We start from the raw sequence: 27,676 nt of genomic DNA, 5'->3' as shown, positions 1-27,676 counted from the left end.
ATCCACTCATTTACTGATGGGCACTTAGGTTGCTTCCAGTACTTGGGTACTGTAACTTTTGCTGTTATGAACATTGGGGTGCATTAAGTTCTTTTGAATTGGTGTTTCAGGAATCTTAGGGTATGATCCCAGCAGTAGAATTGCTAGGTCAAAAGACAGTTCCATTTTCAGTTTTCTGAGGAAATTTCACATTGTTTTCCACAATGACTGTACCAGTCCGCATCTCCACCGACAGTATACTAGGGTTTCCTTTTCTCCACAACCTCGCCGACACTTGTTCTTTGTTGATTTATTTATGCTGACCATTCTGACCCATGTGAAGTGGTATCACATTGTGGTTTTAATTTGCATCTCTCTGATGGCTAGTAATGCTGAACATCTTTTCATACATCTCTGGGCCCTCTGTATGTCCTCCTTGGAGAAGAGTCTGTTCAGGTCCCTTGCCTGTTTTGTATTTGGATTGTTTGCGTACCTGGAATGGAGTAATGTGAGTTCTTTATATATTTTGGAAATCAAACCCTTGTCCGAGGTGTCATTTGCAAATATATTTCCCCATATGGTCAGATCCCTTTTCATTTTGCTGATGTTTTCTTTAGCCATGCAAAGGCTTTTTATTTTGATGAGGTCCCATTTGTTTGTTCTTTTATTTTTGTCCCTTACTCTTGAGGATATATATGTGAAAATATTGCTGTGTGGAATATCTGAGAATTTTCCTGCCTATGTTCTCCTCTAGGACTTTTATGATGTTGTGACTTATATTTAAGTGTCTTCCCCACATTGAGTTTATTTTTGTGTATGGTGTAAGTTGGTGATCAAGGTTCATTTTTTTGCATGTAGTTGTCCACATCTCCCAACACCATTTGTTGAAGAGGCTATTTTTACTCCATTTATGTGTCTTCCTTTGTCAAATATTAATTGACCATAGAGACTTGGGTTTATTTCTGGGCTCTCTGTTCTGTTCCATTGGTCCATGTGTCTGTTTTTATGCCACTGTCAGGCTATTTTGACTACACTGGCCTTGTGATACAGTTTGATATCAGGTATTATGATCCCTCCTACTATGCTCTTCTTTCTCAAAATTGCTGCAGGCTTTCAGGGTCATTTTTGGCTCCATTAGATTTTCAAAATGGTTGTTTTATATCTGTTAAATATGTCATTGGTATTTTGATAGGAATGGCGTTGAATCTAAAAATCCTTTGTGTTTGGACTGTAGTATGGACATTGGCAGTATAGACATTTTGACATCCCCCTCCCATCTAGCATCCATCAAAACACACTCTGTATCCATGATTCTGTCTCTGTTCTTGTATGCTTAGTTTGCTTTTTATATTCAATTGTTGATAGATATGTATTTTTTGCCATATTACTGTTCATAGTTTTGATCTTTTTCTTAAATAACTCCCTTTAACATTTCATATAATAATGGTTTGGTGATGATGAACTTCTTTAGTTTTTTCTTCTCTGCAAAGCTCTTTATCTGCCCTTTGATTCTAAATGATAGCTTTGCTGGGTAGAGTAATCTTGGCTGTAGGTCTCTACTCTTCATGACTTTGAATATTACTTGCCAATCCCTTCTAGCCCTCAAAGTTTCTTTTGAGAAATCATCTGACAGTTTTATGAAAACTCCCATGTAGGTGACTTGCTGGTGTTAAGATTCTCTCTTTATCTTTAACCTTTGGCTTTTCAATTACTGTGTCTTGGAGTGGGCCTCTTTGTGTTCATCTTATTTGGAACTCTCTTTGCTTCCTGGACTTGCATGTCTATTTCCTTCACCAAATTAGGGAAGTGTTCTTTCATTATTTTTTTTAATGATTTCATTTATTTATTTTTAGAGAGAGGCAGAGGGGAGGGAGAAAGCAAGGAAGAGAAACATCAGATATGCTTGCTTCTCGTACTCCTCCAACTGGAGACCTGGCCCACAACCCAGGCATATGCCCTGACTGGGATCTGAACCAGCAACCCTTTGGTTCACAGGCTGTCACTCAATCCACTGAGCCACACCAGCCAGGGCTCTTTCCTTATTTTTTAAATAGGTTTTCAATTTATTGCTGTTTCTCTTCTCTTTCCAGCACTTGTATAACATGAACACCTGTATAACATGAATGTTGGAACACTTGAAGTTGTCCCAAGACTACTTACATTATCCTCATTTTTTTGCATTATTTTTTCTTGTTTTTATAATTGGTTGTTTTCTCTCCCTTATATTCCAAATAATTGATTTGACTCATGGCTTCATCCACTCTACTGTGGTTTCCCTGTAAGTTGTTCTTTAATTCAATTAGTGTATCCTTCCTTTATTTCTGACTGGAACCTTTCTTTTTTTTAAAGATTTTATTTTATTGTTTTTCATAGAGGGGGGAAGGGAGGGAGAAATAGAGGGAGAGAAACATCAATGTGTGGTTGCCTCTCATGTGCCCCCTACTGGGGACCAGGCCCACAATCCAGGCATGTGCCTTGACTGGGATTCGAACCAGTGACCCTTGGGTTCGCAGGCTGGTGCTCAGTCCACTAAGCCACACCAGCCAGGGCCTGACTGGATCTCTTTTGTGCTGTTGAGGTCCATACTAAATTCTTTGAGCATTCTTATAACCAGTCTTTTCAGCTCTGCATCTAATTGATTGCTCATGTCCATTTTGCTTAGTTCCTTTTCTGATCTGTTCTTTAATTTGGGGCATGTTTCTTTATCTCTTCATTTTGGCAGCCTCTCTGTGTTTGTTTCTATGTATTAGACAGAGCTGCTATGACTCCCTGTTCTTGGTAGCATGGCCTAATATAGCAGGTGAGTCCTGTAGGGTTCAGTGGCACAGCCTCTCCTCTCACCCATTCTCAGTATTCAAGGTGTGCTCTCTGTGTAGGCTGAATAACTCTCCTCTTGCAGTTGATCTTGATTACTGTTGCAGATCATTGGAAGGGATTTACCCAGCTTCAGGGACTTGCTGTGACCACTGACCAATATCCTTCACCCTCCATGGAGGATCAGCTATGCAGGGACAAGGTGGTGGTGCTCTGATGTGATTTGTATCTGTCCACTTGGTGCACAGGCTCTGTGGTTTCCCAGGTGATGCAGACCAAGAACAGCCCTCATTTGTGTTGTTTTGCCCAGGGCTACCCTTCCTGAACTATATAACAATATAAGTTGTCTGCTACTTATGCTAGACTAGGTATTCCAAAGCCAAGCCAAGCTGTGAGTCTAGGCTGGCTGCTCCTAGTGATGGGCCTGGGGCCACTTAGTAAGAGGTAGGGGCCTGGGGTCTCACTGAGGCCAGTTGTTGCTGGTTTGAGAGGATGTAGGAAGTTTGAAGCATGAGCCAAGACCAGCCATTCATATGGAAAAGTCACTGTTAACAACTTGGGTGGGCCCATGAGTTGGGTTGAAAGGAGTCTCAGGGGATCTCTAGAGTGGGACAAGCAGTGTTACCCAGGTTGACGGAGTCTCAGATATGGCACCTGCCTGCTGACTCTGTTACTCTGTGGGGGAAGAAAAAGGACAATGGCCTCTGCCCACCTTTGTGTCTGGGAGAAAGCTATCCCCTAGCCCTCATCCTGATGCCAAATATTTCAGTTTCTCCCTTTATCTACTGGTGTCTTTCAAGCTTCTACCTTGGTGCTGAGCTCAAAGAGAGTGAGTCTGTGTAAGTCTGTGTGTGGGTTCTTTAAGAATAACTGCTTGGGACTACAGAAGTTTCTTCTGCCCACTGTGTACACACTGTTTTTTTGAAGCCAGCTGTTATTAGGACTTTTCATCCTGGTACTGGAACCCTGGCTTGAGGGTCTGGTGTGGGGCTCAGACTCCTCACTCCGGAGATATTCCCCCTGAAATTTTACCCACCACATGTGGATGTGGGATCAGCTCATTGTATGTTTCCCCTCCTCCTATTAGTCTGGATGCTTGTGATTTCTTTAATTCCATAGTTGCCAGACTTCCATTCAACATGATTTCTGATGGTTTTGAATGGTGGTGGTTCTATAGTTTAGATGTGGTTGTGCGATGAAGAGATCCACGTTTACTTCTGCCACCATCTTGATCAGAAGCCTGACTAGTCCTTTTGAATGCTTTCTACATCTTTTTCATGCTGTTGAGTGTCCTTATAATCATTACTTTGAACTCTATATCTTATAAGTTACTTGCCTCCATTTCATTTAGCTCTTTTTCTAGAGAATTCTATTCCTTCATTTGGAGCCTGTTTCTTTGTCTTCCCATTTGGTCACCTGTTTGTGTTTGTTTTTGTGTATTAGGTAGATCTGCAAACAGTCTGATGCAGACCTATGTCAGATGCAGTATGCAAATGGCCCTGGAGAACCTGTTTGGAGCTATCAGTGATCCACAGCTTGTGGTTTCCCATGCTGGGCTAGGGTGTGTGTGGAAAGGACCAAGCTGTGCACCAAGGCCTGCTTTTACTAGCACTGTTCCTGGTACAGAATCTGCTGAAATCTCAGAGCACCCAGTGATCCACATCTGCCTGCAGGCTGCCTGTTAAGCTCAGCCACTGTAAGAAGCACCAGACGATGTACTCCTTAGCAGGACTTAAGCACCGCAGGATGGAGTGAGAGGCATTTCTGCAGGTGGTAATATTGCACCCCTCCTGGCTGATGCTGCATGGAGGGGATTGTTCTGTCCAAGAAAGATGGCTTCTGCAGTATGGGGATGACTGAGCACAAAGATTATGGTGGCTAATCCTTCAGCTTCCCCCAGAGCCACCAACCCCAGAATCTCTTCACATGGCTCTAGTCTGCTCTGCCCTTCCTTTGTGGGATCCCAGAGTAAGTGGCTGCAAACAAAATTTTGTGCATTGGCCCTTTAAGAGGGTGGCTGCATTTCTAGCCATCTCTCCCTGGTGGACAGAAACCTGCCGCTTTTCATAGCCAGATGTTATGTGGTCACCTTTCCCACCTCTGGTGCTCAAGGCTGGGGAGCCTGGCCCGGAGATTAGACCCCACACTTCTCAGGGGAATCCCCTGATGCTTGAAGTATCCCTCCAGATCTTTAGCAGCCACCCATAGGAGCCCAGGCAGCCTTCTCACACTTCTTACTAGCCTCAATGTGATGATGGAGTTTCTTTTGTAAGTCCTTGGTTATAAGACTTCTCTCCAGCTAGTGTTCTGATGGTAATTCAGGATGATTTTTCTATAATTTACTTGTAATTCCAGTTTGTACTGGGAAGAAGTTAGTGTAACTTCCACCTTCTTTACCTCCTTGGTTCCTCCTGCACTGGTTTCTCTTAATTTACTTTTAATTTTTTCTGTCTTTCTAGTTTCTTACAGAATTGTTAGAGTTGAACAAATATTGACATATCATTAACTAAAGTCTATATTTTGTTCATGTTTCTACATTAAAAGTTCAGTCTCAGCGCCAGTGCCTCTCTATCTGTTAAAGCCCTTACCCATATTCCAACTGGAGAGGTCAATGTTGACAGCTGGGGTAATCTGTGACCAAATTGGATGGTATGATAAGAAATGAGATCAGGAGAAGAAAACTGATAAAGTGTCTTGACACTGTATAGATAATAGAGACTTTATTCTCTAGACTGAAGGGAAGTTGTTGGTAGTTCTGCTGTACAGGGAGTGACAGGATTAGTTCTCTAGTATACAAATATCAAGCTGGCAAAGTAGGACTGGTTCCAAGGGAACCAGGAATCAGAGATACCAGTGAGAATTGTGGTGAGAAGTGTGGAGATAGCTGGTGCAGGCCTGAGCTGAGACAAGGATCATGAGTTTGCATAGGAACAGGGTTATTAAGATCAGGATTATTAAGACTGTGGTAAAACTAACCTGAGGATAAAGCCAGCACAGGTACAGGAGTTAGTACCTAGGGGGAGCTTGGCTATTTGGACACCAATAGGAGAGTTCATTGGGCTTAAAGAAGTGTATTTGCTAAACTTCAAAAAAAAACTTGTAACAGGATTTAATGTGAATTGTTTTATTGAAAACAGGGAACCATCAGAGGTGATAGGCTATCAGGGTAGGGTATACATTCTAGAGCATGACTTGATAAAAACCAATACTCACCAGAAACTCAGATGAGAGGAAAAGACAATGTCAGCAACATGTCATGAATGGAAAACAAACAAAATGTAAAAGGCCCCTGGCTGTGGGAGAAGCTGCAGTGTGCGCTGCCTCTCAAGCAGGTCCTTTTCTGTGCACTGTGGATAAATGTGGACAGTGTCAGTCAGAAAAATACAAAAAAAACCAAAACAAAACCAATAACACTACTGTATCCAGTAAGGCTCTCAATTAAAATGGAAGGCCAAATAAGGAGCTTCCCAGACAAAAGAAGTCTAAAACAATACACCTCTACCAAACCACCTCTGCAAGAGATGCTAAAGGGACCACTTTAAGAAAAAGAAGGAAAAGAGTGAAGGAGAGAGAGGAAAACAGGTACAAAAATGGCAATGAATAAGTATCTATCAATAATAACCTTAAATGTAAACAGATTAAATGCTCCAATCAAAAGACACAGAACAGCTGAATGGATAAGAAAGCATTTCCCACACATATGTTGCCTACAAAAGACCCACCTCAGAACAAAAGTCCTATACAGACTGAAAGTGAAGGGCTGGAAACAAATATTCCAAGCAAAAGGACATTAAAAAAAAAAAAGCCAGTGTAACAATACTCATATTAGACAAAATAGACTTCAGAAAAAGGGCCATAAAAAGTAACCTAGAAGGTCATTTCATAATACTCAAGGAAAGAGTCCATCAAGGAGGCATAAACATTGTAAAGATATATGCACCTAACATAGGAGCACCAAAATACATAAAGAAAATCTTGGAGGACTTCAAGAAATATATAGACAGCAACACAATTTTAGTAGAGGATTTCAACACCCCACTGTCAACCATGGATAGATCTTCCAAACAAGATATCAACTAAGACATTGTGGCATTTAACAATGTCCTAGATTAAATGAATTTAATTGATATATAGAAAGCCTTTCATCCCAAAGAAGCAAAAGACACCTTCTTTTCAAATGCACATAGAACATTTTCAAAGATACACCACATGATAGGACACAAAACATGCCTCAACAAATTCAAGAAAATTGAAATCATACCAAGCATTTTCTCTGACCACAAGGGACTGAAACTAGAAACCAACCTCAAGGAAAAAAGCCCAAAACACTCAAACTCATGCAGATTGAATAGCATGCTATTAACCAATGAATGGGTCAAGAATGAGATTAAGGAAGAAATCAAAAAGTTTCTGGAAACAAATGAAAATGAACTCACAACCACCCAAAACTCATGGGACACAGTGAAGGCAGTCCTGAGAGGGAACTTCATAGCAATACAGGCCTACCTAAAAAAGACAGAAATTTTCAAATAAATACCCTGACCCTGTACCTATAAGAACTCAAGGAACAACAACAAAGACAGTCCAGAGCAAGTAGAAGGAAGGAAATAACCAAGCTCAGAGCACAAATAAATGACATAGAGACTAAAAGCACAATTCTAAGGATCAATAAATCCAGGAGCTGATTCTTTGAAAAGATAAGCAAAATCAAGAAGCCTTTAAGCAGGCTCATCAAGAAAAAGAGAGAGGACCCAAATAAACACAATCAGAAAGGAAAGAGGAGAGATTACAACTGACACCACAGAAATACAAAAGATTGTAAGAAATTACCATGAAGAACTATATGATAAGAAATTTGAAAAACTTAGGTGAAATGGACAAATTTCTAGAAAGATATAATCTTCCAAAACTCAATGAAAAAGAAGCAGAAAGCCTGAGCAGACCAATAACAGCTGGTGAAATTGAAGGAGTAATCAAAATACTCCCAACACACAAGAGCCCCGGACTGAATGGTTTTACAAGAGAATTCTACAAAGCATTTAAAGAAGAGCTAACCCCTATCCCTCACAGACTATGCCAAAAAATTCAAGAAGATTGGAAGACTCCCAAACTCTTTATGAAGCCAGCGTCATCCTAATCCTAAAACCAGATAAAGACACAAGAGAGAAAGAAAACTTGAGGCCAATATCACCGATGAACATAGATGCTAAAATCCTCAACAAAATATTGGCAAACCATATCCAACAATACATTAAAAATATCATACATCATGACCAAGTGGGATTCATCCCAGGGATGCAAGGATGATACAATATTTGCAAATCAATAAATGTAATAAATCACATAAACAAAAGCAAAAACAAAAATCACATGATCACATCAATAGATGTGGAAACAGCATTTGATAAGGTACAGCACTCATTTATGATAAAAGCACTCAGCAAAGTGGGAATAGAGGGATCATTCCTGAATCTAATAAAGTCCATATATGAGAGACCTACAGCCAGCGTCATACTCAATGGGCAAAAATGAAACTTTCCCCTTAAGATCAGGAACAAAACAAGGTTATCTATTTTCTTTTTTTTTAAAGATTTTATTTATTTATTATTTATTTTTAGAGAGGGAAGGGAGGGAGAAAGAGAGAGAGAGAGAAACATCAATGTGTGGTTGCTGGGGGCCATGGCCTGCAACCCAGGCATGTGCCCTGACTGGGAATCGAACCTGTAATACTGGGTTATCCATTTTCACTACTTCTATTCATCATAGTATTGGAAGTCCTAGCCACAGTAATCAGACAAGAAAAGGAAATAAGAGGTATCCAAATTGGAAATGAGGAAACAAAACTGTCATTGTTTGCAGATGGCATGATAATGTACATAGAAAATCTGATAGACTCCACCAAAAAACTACTCGACCTAATAAATGAATTTGGCAAAACAGCAGGATGCAAAGTCAATATTCAGAAACCAAAGATATTTTTGTATACCAACAATGAAATGTCAGAAACAGAAATCAGGAAAAAAAAATCTCATTTGATATAGCAACAAGAAAAATAAAGTACCTAGGAATAAACCTAACCAAGGATGTAAAAGACCTGTATTCATAAAACTACACAACACTGAAGAAAGAAATTAAGGAAGACACAAACAAATGGAAGCATATACTATGTTCATGGATCAGAAGAATTAACATCATCAAACTGGCCATACTACTGAAAGCAATTTACAGATTCAATGCAATCCCTATTAAAGTATTAATGGCATATTTCACGGATATAGAACAAACACTTCAACAGTGTATATGGAACCATAAATGACCCCAAATAGCTGCAGCAAATTTGAGAAAGAAGAGCATAGTAGGAGGGATCACAATACCTGATATCAAACTGCATCACAAGGCCAGTGTAGTCAAAATAGCCTGACAGTGGCATATAAACAGACACATGGACCAATGGAACAGAACAGAGAGCCCAGAAATAAACCCAAATCTCTATGGTCAATTAATATTTGACAAAGGGGAAAGAAGCATAAAATGGAATAAAAGTAGACTCTTCAACAAATGGTGTTGGGAAATATGGAAAACTATGTGCAAAAAAAAATGAAACTCGATCACCAACTTATACCATACACAAATATAAATTCAATGTGGATAAAATAGTTAAATGTAAACAATAGAGGAAAGCATCGGCAGGAAAATCTCAGACATTCTATGCAGTAACATCATCACTGATATGTTCGCTAAAGCAAGGGATATAAAGGACAGAATAAACCAATGGGATTTCATGAAAGTAAAAAACGTATGCACGGCTAAAGAAAAGAGCAAATGAAAAGAGAACCAACTATATGTGTGTGGCAGACTCTGGCCAGCAGAGTCTGCCTGTTGTGACCAGAAGAGAAAATAAATGCACAGGAGACGGCCATCCTGTAGAGAAAAAGGAAATGGCATGGCTACTCTCTCAAGGGGAGAGTGCCTCTGAGTGCCTCAGCTACTCTCTCCAGAGGAGAACACCTCGACCCTTGCCTAGACAGGCTTTTATTATTTTTCTCGGGTCTTACATCAAAGAAAGATTTATTATCTGTTACGTAGAATATTATTGTCTACATTTTAGGTACAATCAAGGAAATGAAAATAACATACAGAGGGGAATGGTGGTGCGCTGATTAGTTCTGTCCTTGGGAAAATTCACACAGACTTTGTAAATTACCTTGAAGATAGACAGTACACATTTGTTGTTTTAGACCAGGGTGATGGAGTTTTAGCAAGATCAAGCCATAACAGTCTGTCTGCATTTTCTAGGCCTGATTGCCATGGGAAAAGTTGGTTTGAAGGTCTGGCTCCTGCCCACCACTTTGCTTCTGTAGGTTTTCCATACAGAGCTGAGTCACATTTGCCAGACTAAAACAAACTGGTCCCCTACATATGGGGAAATATATTTGCCAATGATACCTCAGACAAGGGTTTGATCTTCAAAATATATAAAGAACTCACACAACTCCACTTTAAGAAGGCAAGCAACCCAATTAAAAAATGGCAAAGAACTTGAACAGACACTTCTCCAAGGAAGACATACAGAGGATCCAGAGACACATGAAAAGATGCTCAGTGTCACTAGCTATCAGAGAAATGCAAATTAAAACCACATTGAGATACCACTTCACACTGGTCAGAATGGCCATCATAAACAAAGCAACAAACAACAAGTGTTGGAGAGATTGTGGAGAAAAGGGAACACTAGTGCACTGCTGGTGAGATTGCAGACTGGTACAACCAGTATGGAAAACAGTATGGAATTTTCTCAGAAAACTAAAAATGGATCTGCCTTTTGACCCAGCAATTCCACTGCTAGGATTATACCCTAAGAACCCTGAAACACCAACCCAAAAGAACCTATGCACCCCAATGTTCATAGCAGCACAATTTACAATAGCCAAGTGTTGGAAGCAACCTAGGTGCCCATCAGTAAATGAGTGGATCAAAAAACTGTGGTACATTTACACAATGGAATTCTATGCAGCAGAAAGGAAGAAGGAGCTCCTACCCTTTGCAACAGCATGGATGCAACTGGAAAGCATTATGCTAAACAAAATAAGTCAGGTGGTGAAAGACAAATACCATATGATTTCACCTTTAACAGGAATCTAATCAACAAAACAAACAAAAAGTAAAATATAACCAAAGACACTGAAATTGAGAATTGGCTGACAGTGACCAGAGGGGAGAGGGGAGGGGATTTCAGGGGAAGGGTTTGAAGAAACTAGTATAAAGGACATATGGACAATAACAAGGTGGGGGTGGAGATGGGAAGGAGGTGAGGAGGGCTGGGGGTGGGCTGGGATGGGGTAAAGGGCAGAAAACTGTACTTGAACCACAATTTTTTAAAAAAAGTAAAATTGTATTCAGGAACAAATTAAGTGTGTAATATCTGAGTCAACCAGAGCACAAACCCACTTTCAGAAACACATCACTTGGATTTTATGACCATGTTCTCAGGACTTGAAAATGACCAATTTTTGGAAATAAAGTCAAATAAATGGAAAAGAAAAGAAAAGAGAACCAACTATATGGGAAAACATATTTGCCAATGATACCTCAGACAAGGGTTTGATCTCCAAAATATATAAAGAATTCACACGACTCCACTCCAGGAAGACAAAAAAAAAACCCCAAAACAAAAAACAAACAATTAAAAAATGGGCAAAAGATTTAAACAGACACTTTTCCAAGGAGGACATACAGTGGGCCCTGAGACATATGAAAAGATGCTCAGCATCACTAGCCATCAGAAAGATGCAAATTAAAACCACAATGAGATACCACTTCACACTGGTCAGAACGGCCATCATAAACAAATCAACAAACAAGTGTTGGAGAGGATATGGGGAAAAGGGAACCCTAGTGCACTGTTGCTGGGAATGCAGACTGTGAAAAACAATATGGAATTTCCTCAGAAAACTAAAAATGGAATTGCTTTTTGACCCAGCAATTCACTGCTGTGACTATATCTGAAGAGAGCTGAAATACCAATCCAAAAGAACCTATGCACCCCAACGTTCATAGCAGCACAATTTACAGCAGCGAAGTGCTGGAAGCAACCTAAGTGCCTATCAGTAAATGAGTGGATCAAAAACTATGGTACATTTACACAGTGGAATACTAAGCAGCGGAGAGAACGAAGGATCTCCCACCCTTTACAACAGCATGAGTGGAAATGGAGAGCATTATGCTAAGTGAAATAAGCCAGGTGGTGAAAGAGAAATACCTTATGACATCACCTATAAGTGGGACCCAGTCAACAAAACAAACAAGCAAGCAAAATATAACCAGAGACACTGAAATTAAGAACAAAGTGACAGTAACCACAGGAGAAGTAGGAGGGGATAAGAGGGGAAAATGGGGAAGGGTTTCAGGAACGTGTATAAAGGAAGCTTGGACTAAACCAAAGGTGGGTAGGATCAGGAGTAGGAAGTGGCGATGGCTGGGGTGGGAGTGAGTGGTTGGAGAAAAATGGAGACAACTATAACCTGAATAACAATTTAAAAAGTTTTAAAATGTGAAAAAAAAATGCAACTGACTTATGTATGACCCAGCAATTCCAATTCTGGGTATATTTCTAAAGAAACTGAAAACATTAAACAAAGAGAACATTATGCTAAGTGAAATAAGCCAGGTAGTCAAAAACAAATATCACATGATCTCACCTGTAACTGAAACCTAATAAAAAAAAAATAAGTGAGACATGGAGATAAAGAACAAGTTGACAGTAACCAGAGGGGTGAGGAAAGGGATAATGGGGTAAAAAGCGGGGAAGGGTTATAAAGGAACATATATAAGGGACACATGGACAAAGCAAAAGGGGGTAGTTTCAAGGGTGGGAGGTGGGGACGGGTGGAGTGAGGGGGATTGTTGGCAGGTAAATGAAGAGAACTGTAGTTGAACAATAAAAAAAGAAAAACTAAAAAATAGAAAAAAAACAAGGGCAAAAATCATGATGAGAAAGAGAGCATATATAATTTCTTATCAGGTTTTTTCCATGTGCTTTTCCAAATGCTGGATGGCTACAGGCCAGCAAGGAAAGAGGCAGAGAACTTTTCATAACAAAGTGGAAAATTAGAAATTCCAGCCAAATGGAATTTGGAAGTGTAGGTAGATACACTGTGCCTTATCATACGACCAAAAGGACAATAACCAATATAAAAACAAAAACAAAACAGAACTGCCAAAATATTGAATTGTATGGACCAAGTCTGATAACCAAGGAGTTAAACAAGAAACATTCATCTAAAATGGTAGTAGGGGCAGAGATGGGCAGCTGGGCAGAAAGGACTCATGGCAAGGTGAGGCAGTGGCTAGAGAACAGGAGCAGGCAAGGTGGTGGCTGGCAGACCAGGCAAGGCGGGCACTGTCAGAGTGGGCAGTCTGAACTTTGTGTGCGGAGAAACAACTGGGAAGTGAGACAGACCACACAACCCAGGGTTCAATTGCAGGGAAATAAAGCCTCAAAATCCTTGACTGAAAAAAACCTGTGGGTTGAGGCAGCAGAAGAAACCCCCAGCCTCTTAGGAGAGTGCATTGGAGAGACTTACAGAGTCCTAGAATGTACACAAACCCACCCATCTGGGAATCAGCACCAGTGGGCCCAATTTGCTTGTGGTTAGTGATGGGAGTGAGTGAAAGATGACAGACAGCTGAAAAAGCAGCATCATTACCTCTCAGACCTTCCCCCACATTCAGCACCACATCACAGTGACATGGGTTGACCTGCTCTGGAGAACACCTAAGGCTCTGCCCCTTACAACATAACAGGTGCACTGAGACCAAAAAAAAAAAAAAAAAAAAAAAAGGCCCAAATGAAAATACAGATCAAAGTTCTAGGAAAAATACAACTAAGCAACAAAGAAATAGCCAACCTATCAGGTGCACAGTTCCAAACACTAGTAATCAGGATGCTCGCAGAATTGGTAGAGTATAGTCATAAAATAGAGGAAAAAGTGAAGGCTTTGAAAAGTGAAATAAAGGAAAATGTAGAGAGAGTCAACAGTGATGGGAAGGAAACTGGGTCACAAATCAATAGCTTGGACCAGAAGGAAGAAATAAACATTCAACCAAAACAGAATGAATAAACAAGAATTCAAAACAATGGGGACAGGCTTAGGAACCTCTGGGACAACCTTAAACGTTCCAACATCCAAATCATAGGGGTGCCAGAAGGAGAAGAGGAAGAGCAAGAAATGGAAAACTTATTTGAAAACATAATGAAGGAGAATCCCCCCAGTATGGTAAAGGAAATAGATTTCCAGGAAGACCAGGAAGCTCAGAGAGTCCCAAACAAGTTGGACCCAAGGAAGCACACACCAAGGCACATCATAATTACATTAACCAAGTTAAAGATAAGGAGAGAATCTTAAACAAGAGAAACAGAGAGAGTTACCTACAAAGAGTTCCCACAAAACTATCAGCTGATTTCTCAAAAAGAACCTCACAGGCAAGTTGGGGCTGGGAAGAAGTATTTGAAGTCATAAAAGGCAAGGACCTACATCCAAGATTAGCCTATCCTGCAAAGCTGTCATTTAGAATGGAAAAGCAGATAAAGTGCTTCTCAGATAAGGTCAAGTTAAAGGAGTTCATCACCACCAAGCCCTAATTATGTGAAATGTTAAAAGGATTTATATAAGAAAAAGAAGATCAAGAATATGAATAGTAAAATGACAACAAACTCACAACTATCCACAACCTAACCTAAAGACAAAAATGAAACAAAAATGAACTAAGCAAACAACTAGAACAGGAATAAGATCACAGAAATGGAGATCACATGGAGGTTCGTCAGCAGGGAAGGGGAAGGGTAATCTGGATAAGTTATAGGGAATAAGTAGCATAAATGGTAGGTAGAAAGTAGACAGGGGAGGTTAAGAATATTATAGGAAATGTAGGAACCAAAGAACTTATATGTATAACCCATGGCATGAACTAAGGTGGGGGGAGGTGTACATGGTGGAAGGGAATAAAGGAGGTGGGGAATGGGACAACCGTAATAGCATAATTAGTGAAATATAGTTAAAAAAAAGACAGTGGAATATTATAAACATGAACAATCATTGCAAGTCTAGCAGTGTATTATTCCCAACAAAGCACTAGGTATGCACTGGCCATGGCTCATTGAATTAATCCCACCAAAAACTATGCACAACTTTTTTACTGCCCATTTTTCAGAGAGGTAAATTGACGCTCAAAGAAATGACAAATATTCCCCAAATAGAAGCTGAATGTAGGCAAGTTAACCCTGTGGTGTGGAGAAAGCCAGTACTCACCTAGTGAAACGCTGGCCCAGGATATACTGTGTTGTATTAAATGCAAGATGGTTGAACAGCTAGGTAGTCATGTTCTAGGTAGGTTGTTCTACATTGAAAGGTCACTACCTCAGATACATGGGCTACCACCTTCTTATGCCTCCCATATGGCCCTCAAGAACCACTAAAAGGTCAATGTGTTAACATCACCCAGGATCTCTCAGTGCTTTAGGAGCATGAGTGAAAGAACAAAAGTTCTTAACATAAAAAATATTCTGAACTATAAATGTGCAATTTGTATTTACTGGTTTGAAAAAAATACATACAATTATTTCCTTCAGGGTATTTTGTTAGGTAAGGAAAAACAGACCTTCCTGTACGAATAGTCTGTCTTAAGAGCATCATCCCAGTGAGTCTGCAAAAGGAACCTGATCATAGTGGCAAGAATACAGAAGCTTGTGGATGTGAATGGCTGCTGAAGCTCCCTCAGGTCAGAATGGACAACCCCCTAAAACACATCTCTCCACATTCCCTCTAACCTACTGTGGCTTGATCTCCCTCTGACATAGAGGAAAATTATCTGAAAAATGTCACCTCTTTCCAATTTAGAGATGCTACAAATAAAAGACACACTATAATAACTTTTAAAACTTCAAATAAGGACATAGATTGTTCTCTTTTTTTACATTAAGTCAAGTTTTCATAGCTTTGTTATGAACTTTTTAAATTTAGCAAAGGGGTAATTAATTACTTTAATGTTTTACTTAGGGTGACAGCCCATTACAGGCAATGAATTGAGCAAATGACTCAGTATCAGTGAAACAAAGCGCCTACAAAGAAGCACTGAGAGAACAGGAACAACCTGACACCAGGTAGATTTAAAATTAAAAGAGCAATAAATTCCAAGTCAGGCTGAGTGCACTGGAGCAGCCATGATCAGAGAGTGATGGTGGCAATGTCACTGCTACAGCCTTTTTGGTTTAGAGTCTGCTGTTGTAAAAATAAGAAAACATTATATATTCATATCCTTGTACCAATAGCACCATTCCTTTGTGATACTCTTCCACCAAATTTAGCATATTTTAAAAGCTAAATTTTGTTCCATACATTCACAGTTTGAAGTCTAATGGCCCATTAACTCTGTTCCTGAATTTGGATTGATAGTTTTTCAGAAATTAAAGTTAGTGAGATCATGAGGGTGGGTACAATCCTGCCAACACCCTGATCTCAAACTTGTAACATCCTGACCTGAAAAAATTAGGTGTCTGTGTTTTATACCAACTAACATGGTGCAATGTTTTGGTAGCCTAAGCAACTAATATCATCAATAAAGACACTTTAGATGCTCCCAGCAAAACTGCTGACATGGCAACTGAATTAAATCACAATGTCTAAAGACATTGAAAGTTTTCATTACTGTGGCCAATGGTCTCTTTATGATACATCATGAAACAAGTGAGGCAACAGCTCCTGACCTAGGGTTTTCAAGTGGCACAGTTAAAAAGTGGCATAGAAACCTGTAGCTTGATTTTTGCTCCCCATTTCCCTGTAAACTGTTCTACTAAATGTGGTAATGTAAATGTGTTGGAGAATGTTGGGACTTACAATGGAGCTGACTGCTATCTGGGGAAGGTAGTTCAAAAATCAATACAAGAGCAAAATCAGGAAATGTATGGCCTCCTGAGAAGTCAAATAACATGGTGTTTTGTCTAGCATTTCCACAGATATGTGAGGACTGAATTATATTTTTTCAAGTATTTGGTGGTGAAGGAAAATGGTGATTAACTTTTTGTCGGGAGTGGGCCAGTAAGAGACATTTTTGGGAAAACCATGGAGATGCCTGAGTTGTACATACATTACATTCTGAAATCTGGGGTCCCTTAGTTCATCTTAGATCTTCTGTCTGTCTTCATTTCCTTTCCAGTATTACCTGCATAGCTGACTGAATCATATGCTTCTGTTTAACTTCAGTTCTGATGACATGAAGACAAATAACTGTACACTGAGTGTGACGCAATGCTTAATTTTATTCATGTTCTAAAGTATACAATGAAAATGCATGCTGCCAATAACTTTGCCTGTATTATAACATTGTCAAGTATAGAAGTAACTAGAATTTTATCTTCCAATCCATACTCAATCTTATACTGTTTCATTGAACAAAGCTTATATATAAATGGCTTTAAATAAACATAGCTCTTGATTTAGCAAACTTTCCTTTTGACACCATCAAATGTGATAAAAAAACAATATGTTTATCTTGTGTAAAGGCAACACTGAACATCATATAATAAGGACATTTTGTATTTACAAATTGTAGTCTCTGCTGATAAGCTTTCCCAAACCATACCTGGTATGCATTAAACTTAACCGTGTTCAAACACTGTACTGTTGCTTTCCAAGAAGGAAAATCAGGCAGAGAGTGAGGAGTAGATTTTCCAACTTATGTTTTCCATGAAAATTTAAGCAACTTCTATATTTCAAGTAATTTAACACAGTGCATTCACATTTCTTTGCTACAATGCGTTTCTCTCCTTGAAACTGTAAGTTGTCCTAGCCCTAATCCTAGCCCAAACCCCTAACACTAATCGTATCTCAGCCCTAACCCTAACCCTAACCCTAACATTAAACCTAGTCCTAACAGTAACCCTTAACTTGACCCTAACCCTAAACTTAACCCTTGCCCTAATCCTAACACTAACCTAGGCCAAACATAACCCTAAATTAAAAACCTAACCTGAGTGCTAAAACTAAGCCTCAACCTAACCCTAAACCTAGCCCAAGACCTAAACCAAAACCCAAACATAGTCCTGAACCTAACCTTAGCCCAAATCCTAATGCTAACCCTAGCCCTTACTCTAGCCCTAACCTAACTGTAACACTGACCCTAACACTAGCTCTAAACCTAATAATGCTAAACCTACCCCTAATCATAACCGTAAACCTAACCTACACTAGCATTAATCCTAAATCTAAACATAACCCTAGCCATAAACCTAACCCTAGCCCAAACCTAAGCCTAGCCCTAGCCCTAGCACTAACCCTAACCTACCCTAAATCTAACACTCATCCTAGCCCTAATCCTAGCTTTAGCCCTAGCCCTAGATGTGGTCAGAACCCTAGTCCTAAACCTTGCTCTAGACCTACACCTAACCCTAGCCCTAGAACTAACTCTAACCTAACCCTAAACCTAGCCCTAGTCCTTGCCCTAACACTAGCAATAGCCCTAGCCTTAGATCTTGTCCTAAACTTAGCCCTAACCCTAGCCCTAAACCTAAATTTAACCCTAACCCTAGCTCAAGCCCGAATTTTACCCCTAAATCTAACTCAAACCCGAGGCCTAGCCCTATTCCAAAAGCTAACCCTAACCCTAACTCTAACACTAGACTTAATCCTAACTTAGACATGTAACCTTAGCCATAAATCTAACTGTAACCCTAACCTTAACCCTACCCATAGACCTAATGCTAAACCTAGCCCTAACCCAAACACTAAACCTAAACCTAGCCATAAATCCAACCCTTACCCTAATCCTAGCCCTAACCATAACACAAACCTAACCACACTAGCCCTAGCCCTAAACTTAGCACTAAACCTAAACCTAACCCTAGACCTGGCCATAAACTTAACCCTAACTGTAACCCTAGCCCAGGCCCTAACCATATGCTAACCCTAACCCCAACCTCAGCACTAACCCTAACCCAAACACTAACACTATCCATAGCCCTAGACCCTCCGTAGCCCTAGCCTTAAAACTAGCCTGGCCCTGACCCTAACCCTAACCTTAATCATAACCCTAACCCTACTCATATCTGGTAACTGAAGATATCTTTATTTCTATGCATTTCACAACTGTAGAAGTAACAGTTACCACACAATCTAGAAAAACATAAGAGTACACCTTGAAATACATCACTGTGCAAATGGTTGTTCCTGTCCTTCAGAACTGTATTCCAATTCTAAAATACAAAGATGAGTTTGTATTTCAGAATTGTAGTTTCTGCTGATAATCACTCCCAAATCTTTCATGATATACATTCAAATTAAGAGTGTTCAAACACTGTACTGTGGCTTTATGAGAGCAGGACAAGAAGGCTGAGTGATCAGTAGATACTCTAACATATATTTTCCATGTGGAAATAAACAACTTGTGGATTTCAAGAAATTTAAGACAGTACTTTCATGTTACTTCTCTACAAAACATTTCTGTCCTTGAAACTTTATGTTGCACTAACCCTAGACCTAGCCCTAGCCCAAGTGCTAGCACTGTCCAAAATCCTAACCATAAACTTAACCCTAATCCTAATCCTAGTCCAAATGCTAATCCTAACTCTAACCTTAGCTCAAAATGTAACACTAATCCTAGCCCAATCCTTACCCCTACCCCTAAACCTAATACTTATTGTAATCCTAACCCAAACACTAATTGAATCCTAATGCTAAACCTAATCCTAGCTCTGAACCTAACCCTAGACTTAACCATAATCCTAATCTTAAGCATAGCCCCACCTTAACAATAACACTAACCCTAACCTTAGTCCTAGCCCTAACCATAACCCTAACCTAAACCTAACCCTAGCCTATCCCTAACACCAACCCTAACACTAGTGCTAGCTCTAAACCTAAACCTAAACTTAACCCTAGCCCTAACTCTAAACCTAACCTGAGCCCTAGCCATAATCATAACTCTAACCCTAACCCAAGATGTAGCCCTAACTTTAAACCTAATTCAAACCCTAAACCTAGCCCTAACCCTAATGCAAGTCCTAATGATAACCCTAAACCTAACCTTAACCCTAAAATTAAACCTAGCCCTAACCTTAACCCTAATGTTAACACTCACCCTAGCTGTAGCTATAACCCTAACCTAACCCTAACCCTAGTCTTAACCCTAATCCTAAACCTAACCTACACTAAACCTAATCTACTCCCAAACTTAATCCTCATCCTAGCCCAAACACTAAACCTAACCCTAAACCTAACACTAGCACTAAACCTAACACTAACCCTAGCCATAACCCTAACCTAACCCTAATCCAAACCCTAATCATGAACATAAGCCTAGCCCTAACCCTAACCCTACCTCTAAATCAAACCCTAGTCCAGCCCTAACTTTATCCTAAACCTAATACTAATCTGAGGTATAGTGCTAGTCCAAAACCTAACCCTAACCCTACCCATAGACTTAACCCTAAACCTAATGCTAAAACTAGCCTTAAACTGAACTGTAACACTAACACTAACCCTAGCCCTAAACCTAATGCTAAACCTAGCACTAATCCGAATCCTAAACTTAATGCTAATCTTAACCCTAGCATTAACCCTAAACATAAACCTCACCCTAGCCTTAAACCTACACCTAAACCTAACCCTAGCTCAAAACTAACCTTAGCACTAGACCTAGTCCTCACCATAACCTAAACCTTAAACCTAACCCTATCACTACCCCTAGATCTGACCCAATCCCTAGCCCTAAACCAGGCCTAGCTCTAATCCTAACCCAAACTCTAACCCTAACACTTATCCTAACCCTAACCCTACCACTAGACCTAAACTCTATCACTAGACCTAAACATAACCCTAAACCTAACCTGAGCCCACCTCTAACACTAACAGTAACTGTTGCCCTAACCCTAAGCTAAACTTAACACAAAACATAAACAAGAATATAACCCTAGCTCTAACCTTAAAAAGGCCATAAACCTAACCCCAAACCAGACCCTGACTCTAAATTTATCCCTAAACTTAACCCTAACTGAGCTCTAGCCCCAATCCAAAACCTAACCATAACCCTAACCCTAGCCCTAGACTTAACCCTAGCCCTAAAACTAACCCTAGCTCTAAAACTAACCCTAGCCCTAAACATAAGTAACCCTAACTCTAACCCTAACCCTAAACTTAACCTAAACCTAACCTAACCCTAGCATTAACCCTAAATCTAAATCCAACCTTGTCATAAACCTAACCCTAAACATACCCAAATCTTAACAAAAACCCTAAACCTAACCCTAGCCCTAACCTAAACTAACCCTTAACCTAACCCTAATCTCAGCCCTAACTGCAGCACTAGCTCTAGCCCTAGCCTTAGCCCTAGCCCTAGACCTGGCCCTAACTCCAGACATAAACCTAGCTATAGCTCTACCCTAAACCTAACCCTAAACCTCACCTTAATAATACTAAGCCTAGCCATAACCCTAACCTAATCCTCACCCAAACCCTAAATCTAACCCTAACCCAGTTTATCCCTAACCCAAAACTTAATCATAACACTAAACCTAACCCTAGACTTAACCCTAAACATAACCCTAGCACTAAACCTAACCATAACCCTAAACCTAACCTAACCTTAACACTATCCCCAGCCCAAGGCCTAACCCTAGGGCTAAATCTAGCCCTAACCCTAGCCCTAACTTTAACCATAACACTAAACCTAACCTTAGCCATAGCCCTAACCCTAACCCTAGACTTAAACCTAAACCTAACTCTAACCCTAGCCATAACCCCAACCCAATCCTTAGCCATAACCCTAACTCTAATCCTAACACTAGGCATAGCCCTAACTTTAACCTTAATTTAAACCCTATGCCTTACCCTATCCCTAATGCAAACCTGACCATAACCCTAAACTAAAACTAACTCTAACCCTAAATAACCATAACCCCAGCCCTAGCACTAACATTACCCCTAACCATAGCTGAAGCCCTAATCCTAACGCTAGAGCTAAACCAAACCCTAACCCTAAACTTAGGCCTAGACCTAACCTAACCCTAACCCTAGAACTAATCCAAACACTAATGTCTACCCTGTCCCTAACCCTAACTCTAACTCTAGACCTTGACCTAGCCCTAGCCCTAACTCTACACCTAATCCTAACCCTAGCTCTAGCCCTAAGTCTAACCCTAAATCTAGCCCCAGCCCTAACCCTAATCCTAGCCCTAGCCGTAAACTTTTACCTTACCCTAATGCTAACCCTAAACCTAACCCTAAAACTACACCCAATCATAACCCTAATCCTTGCCCTGACCCAAACCATAACTTTAGCCCTACCTTAACCCTAACCCTAGCACTAGCCATAATGCTAACCCTAAATCTAATTCTAACCCTAACCCTAATCTTAACCCTAAAGCTAACCCTATCAACCCTAATAATAACCCTAAACCTATCCCTAAATCTAATCCTAACCCTAGCCCTAGCCCCAACCTTAACCATAGCATAACCTTAATGCTAGACTTAGTGGTAACCCTAACCCTAATCCTAGGCTAAATCCTTACTCTAGCCCTAAAGATAACACTAACACTTACACTAGGCATAATCCTAACCTACTCATAACCCAACCTCTAACCCTAGCCCAAGCCTAACTTTAACCCTAACCCTAATGCTAACCCTGGCCCTAGCCCTAATCCAAAATGTAAATATAACCCTTACCCTCACTCTATCCCTAACCTAGTTGTAACCCTAAGCCAGGCCATAGCCCTAATCATAACCTTAACACTAATCCTAACCCTAACCCTAACCCTAGGCTTAAACTTAACCTTAATCCTAACTCAAACCCTAGCCATAGCCCTAAACTTAACATTAACTCTAAACCTAACCCTAAACCTATATCTAACCCTAAATCTACCCACATCTGATTTCTGAAGAGAACTTTATCTCTATGCTTATCACAACCCTAGAAGTAACAAAGTTACCACACAATCTTGAAAAACGTAAGAGCAGGACTTCCGGCAAGATGGAGGCATAGGTGGATGCACTGTACCTCCACATACAACCAAGATTAGAACAACAACAGTTTAGAGGCAGAATAACACCCAGAACTGACAGAAAATTTATCTGAATGGAAGTCAGACAGCCAAAAAGTTAAAGTAGACCCATTCATCCAGGCCGGTAGGAGGGGCGGAGACAAGCAGCTGGGCTTGGGGTCGCGGTGTGGAGAACAGGGCGAGTTGGGTGCATAAGGCAACTGGGAGTGCCTAAGGCATCTGGGGCGTGCAAGATTGCAGTGGGTGAACCCTGAGTACACAAGTAGCAGCTGGCAGACCCAGTGAGGCGGCGATTATGGACCAGGGTGGAGCGCACAACCCAGGATCCCAGAGAAGGAACTGAGGCCCCAGGAGAAAGGAGCTACTGCCATTGTTCCCTCCTGCCCCCACCCCCACAGGCAACGTCACAATCTAGCGACTGGGGTGCCTAGCCCTTGTGACACCTAAGGCTCCCCGCTCCTCACTGTAACAGGAGCGACCAGACCAAAAGAGAGAGAGACAGACAGACAGACAGACAGACAGAGACATGTCTCAAACAGAAAAACAGATCAATGCCCCAGGACTCATCCTTTTGAGCAACCAAGAGATAGCCAATCTATCAGATGCACAGTTAAAACACTGGTGATCAGGAAGCTCACAGAATTGTTTGATTTTTGGGTGCAAATTACATGAAAAAATGCAGGTTACCATAAAAGAGATGAAGGAAGATACATGGAGAACCAATAGTGATGGAAAGGAAACTGGGACTCAAAACAATAGAGTGGACCAGAAGGAAGAAAGAAACAACCAAACAGGAAAGAATGAAGAAATAAGAATTCAGAAAAATGAGGAGAAGCTTAGGAACCTCCAGGACATCTTTAAACGCTCCAACATCAAAATTATAGGGGTGCCAGAAGGGGAAGAGGTAGAGCAACAGATTTAAAACATATTTGAGCAAATAATAAAGGAGAACTTCCCCATTCTGGCAAAGGAAATAGACTTCCAGGAAGTCCAGGAAGCTCAGAGAGCCCCTAAGAAGCTGGACCCAAGAAGAAACACACCAAGACACATCATAATTACATTAGCCAAGGTAAAAATGAAGGAGAGAATCCCAGAAGCAGCAAGAGATAAGGGGACAGTCATCTACAAAGGAGTTCCCATCAGACTATCAGCTGATTTCTCAAAAGAGACCTTACAGGCAGGAAGGGGCTGGAAAGAAGTATTCCAAGTCATGAAAGACAAGGACCTATATCCCAGATTACTCTATCCAGCAAAGCTTTCATTTAGAATGGAAGGGCAGATCAAGTGCTTCTCAGATAAGGTCAAGTTAAAGGAGTTCATCATCACCAAGCCCTTATTTTATGAAATGTTAAAGGGCCTTATCTAAGAAAAGAAGATTAAAAAAAACATGTATAGTAAAAGGACAGTAAACTCACAATTATTAACAACCACACCTAAAACCAAAAGAAACTAAGCAAACAACTAGAACAGGAACAGAACCACAGAAATGGAAATCAAATGGAGGGTTAGCAACAGGGGAGTGGGAGGAGGAGAGAGGGAGGAAAGGTACAGAGAATAAGTAGCATAGGTTATAGGTTGAAAATAGATAGGGGGAGGGTAAGAATAGTATGGGAAATGTAGAAGCTAAAGAACTTATAAGTATGACACATGGACATGACTAAAGGGGGGATATGGGTGGGAGAGGGTGTACAGGGTGGAGGGGAGTGAAGGGGGGAAATGGGACAACTGTAATAGCATAATCAATAAAATATATTAAAAAAATTAAAAAAACGTAAGAGCACACCTTGAAAAACTGGGCAAATGTTTTTTTCTGTCCTTCAGTATTGTAGTCTCTGCCGATAAGCGCTAACAAACATCACCTGGTATGCATTATACCTGAGTTCAAACACTGCACTGCTGCTCTCCAGAAGGAAAGCAGACTGAAGGTGAGCAGTAGATACTCCTAATGTATATTCCTCATAAACTTAAGCAAATTCTAGATTCTAAGTAATTTAAGACAGTACTTTCAAGTTCTTGCTACAGTGTGCTTCTCTCCTTAAAACTGTTCATTGCCCTAGACCTAGACTTCACCCAGCCCGAGACCTAACCCAAACCCAAACCCTAACCCTACCCCTCACACTAAAACTATCCCTACCCTAGCCCAGCTCTAGCCCTGACCATAGCACATATACTAAAACTAACCCTCACCACAACACTAGCCCTAGTTCTAGACATGGCAATATCCCTAACCCTAACACTAACACTAACCCTAGCCCTAGCCCTAGCCCTAAACCTAACCTTAAACTTAACCATAGCCCTAGCCCAAATCCTAACCCTAATCCTAGACCTAAACCTAACCCTATCCCAAGCCCTAACAGTCGCCCAAAACCTAACCCTGACCCTATGCCTAGCCTTAACTTTGCCCCTAATTAAAAACTAACCTAGCCCTAGCCCTAACCAAATATCTAATCATAACCCTAACCCTAACTCTTGTACTAATCCTCACCCTAACCCTAACTCTAACTCTAGCCCTAACCATAACCATAACCCAAACCCTAAATATAACCTTAACACTAACCCTAACCCTGGTACTAGCCATAACCCTAACCTTAAAACTAATCCTAACCCTAAACATAACCGGAAACCATTCCAAAAACCTAATAGTATCCCTAGCCCTAAACCTAACACTAGCCCTAACATTTATCCTAAGCTTCACTTTAACCCTAGCCCTAGCTGTAATCCTAAACTAACTTGAACACTAACCCTAACCCTATCCCTATGCATAAACCTAACCCTACCCCATGCCCTAAATTTATCCCTAACCCTAACCCTAACCCTAGCCCTAGCTCTAACCCTATGCTAACCCTAACCCTAGCCCTTGCCCTAACACTAGCACTATCCCTAGCTAGACCCTCCCTAGCCCAAGCCTAAAACTAGCCCTAGCCCTAATCATAACCCTAACCTTAAAGCTAGCCCTAGCCCCAACCCTAAACCTAACCCTAATGCTATCCCTAATCCTTACCCTCCCCCTATCTGATTTCTGAAGAGAACTTTATTTCTATACTTCTCACAACTCTAGAAGTAACAAAGTTACCACACAACGTAGAAAAACATAAAACATGAAAACGCAAATGGTTGCTTCTGTCCTTCAGAATCGTATTCCAATTCTGAAATACAAACGTTACTTTGTATTTCAGAATTGTAGTTTCTGCTGATAAGCACTCCCAAGTCTCATCTGGTATTCATTTAACTTAAGCGGATTCAAACACTGCACTGTGACTTTTCCCAGCAGGACAAGAAGGTTGAGAGTGATCAGTAGATTCTCTAATACATATTTTCCTCTTAAATTTAAGCAACTTCCAGATTTCATGTAATATAAGAAAGTACTTTCACATTTCTTTGCTACAATTCTTTTCTCCTATTGAAACTGTGTGTGCTTAATAGTGGACAAAAGGCTTCTTTCACAAAAATGTAAATATATTTCATGCCATTTTCAGGTACAAAGTTGTTCTGCAGGTTGTGTTTAATAGCTCAGTAGATAAGTTTCCATTATGCACTTCTTGTCCATGAGAAAACAGTATTTACCGTTTTACAACACCATACTTAAACCCTAACTCTAATATTAAACCTAACACTAATACGAACCCTAGCCATAGACCTAGCCCTATCCCTAGCCCTCACCATAATCCCAAACCTAAACCTAATCCTAGTCCTAACCATAACCTTAAAACTAACCATAACTCTAATCCTAACCTGAAACCTAATACCTACCCTAAACCTAACTCTAGCCCTAGCCCTAGAACTAGCATTAAGCCTAGCCATAACCCTAACCCTAACACTAAGCCTAAAAATAGCCATCCCCCAGCCCTAATCATAACCCTAACCCTAGCCATAGCCCTATTCCTAACCCTAACCCCATTCCTACACCTAGCCCTAGACGTAACCTTACCCTAACCCTAACCCTAATCCTAACCCTAACACTAACACTAACCCTGATCTGGCCCTAACCCTAACCCTATACCTAACCATATCCTAACCCTAAGTTAACCCTATCCCTAACCCTAACACTAACCCTAACCATAACACTAATGCTAACCCTAATCCTAACTCTAGCCATCATTGTAACTCTAACCCAGGCCCTTGCCTTAATCCTAGCTCTAACACTAACCCTAACCCTAGCCACATCCATAAACCAAACCTTAAATCTAACCCCTCACATTAACTCTGGCCCTAACTCTATCCCTAGTCCTACACCTAGCTCTAGCCCCAACCCTAAATCTGCCCTAAACCTAACCCTAACCCTACCCTTGACCTAACCCTCTTCCTAGCCCTAGAACTAGCCCTAGCCATAACCCTAACAATAAACCTAACCCTAGCCCTGTCCCTAGACCTAACCTAATCTTAATCTTAACTCTAACCTTAACACTAAACTTAACTATAAACCTAACACTTAACACTAACTCTAAACCTACCACTAGACCTAGAACTAGCCATAAATGAAATATTAAACTTAACCTTAACCTAAGCCATAACAAGTCCTACCTCTAATCCTAGTCCTTAACCTAACTCTAGCCCCAGTTCTAAACCTAACACTAACTGTAACCCTAATTATACCTCTAACACTAACCCTAACACCAACCCTAACTCAAACCCTAACCACAGCCCTAATCATAACACTAATCGTAACCCTAACCCTAACACTAACCCTAACCATAAACTTAGCCCTAGACCTAACCCTAACCCTAAATGTTACCCTAGCCATATCACCAAGCCTAACCCTAATACTAATGCCTGACATTAACCATAGTCCTGAATCTAGCCCTAGCCTTAGCTCTAGGGCCTAGTTGTAACCTAAAC

General features: G+C 40.5%; 1 long non-coding RNA gene across 1 annotated transcript in view; it reads right to left on the bottom strand.

Annotated features, from left to right (window-relative positions):
* Positions 1–19,704: 19,704 nt before the first annotated feature.
* Positions 19,705–27,676, bottom strand: part of LOC118498725 — an 8,214-nt gene continuing 242 nt past the window's right edge. Inside the window, exons 2-4 of the long non-coding RNA XR_004901193.1 lie at positions 26,734–26,740; positions 25,332–25,344; positions 19,705–19,743 (exon numbers count right to left, since the gene is read on the bottom strand). This is a non-coding gene — a long non-coding RNA (uncharacterized LOC118498725). The remainder of the gene's footprint in view (positions 19,744–25,331; positions 25,345–26,733; positions 26,741–27,676) is intronic.

This window comes from Phyllostomus discolor, chromosome 2, assembly GCF_004126475.2.
Source record: "Phyllostomus discolor isolate MPI-MPIP mPhyDis1 chromosome 2, mPhyDis1.pri.v3, whole genome shotgun sequence".
In the NCBI taxonomy this organism is placed as follows: Eukaryota; Metazoa; Chordata; class Mammalia; order Chiroptera; family Phyllostomidae; genus Phyllostomus; species Phyllostomus discolor.
This window is presented reverse-complemented; position numbering and strand designations above follow the sequence as displayed.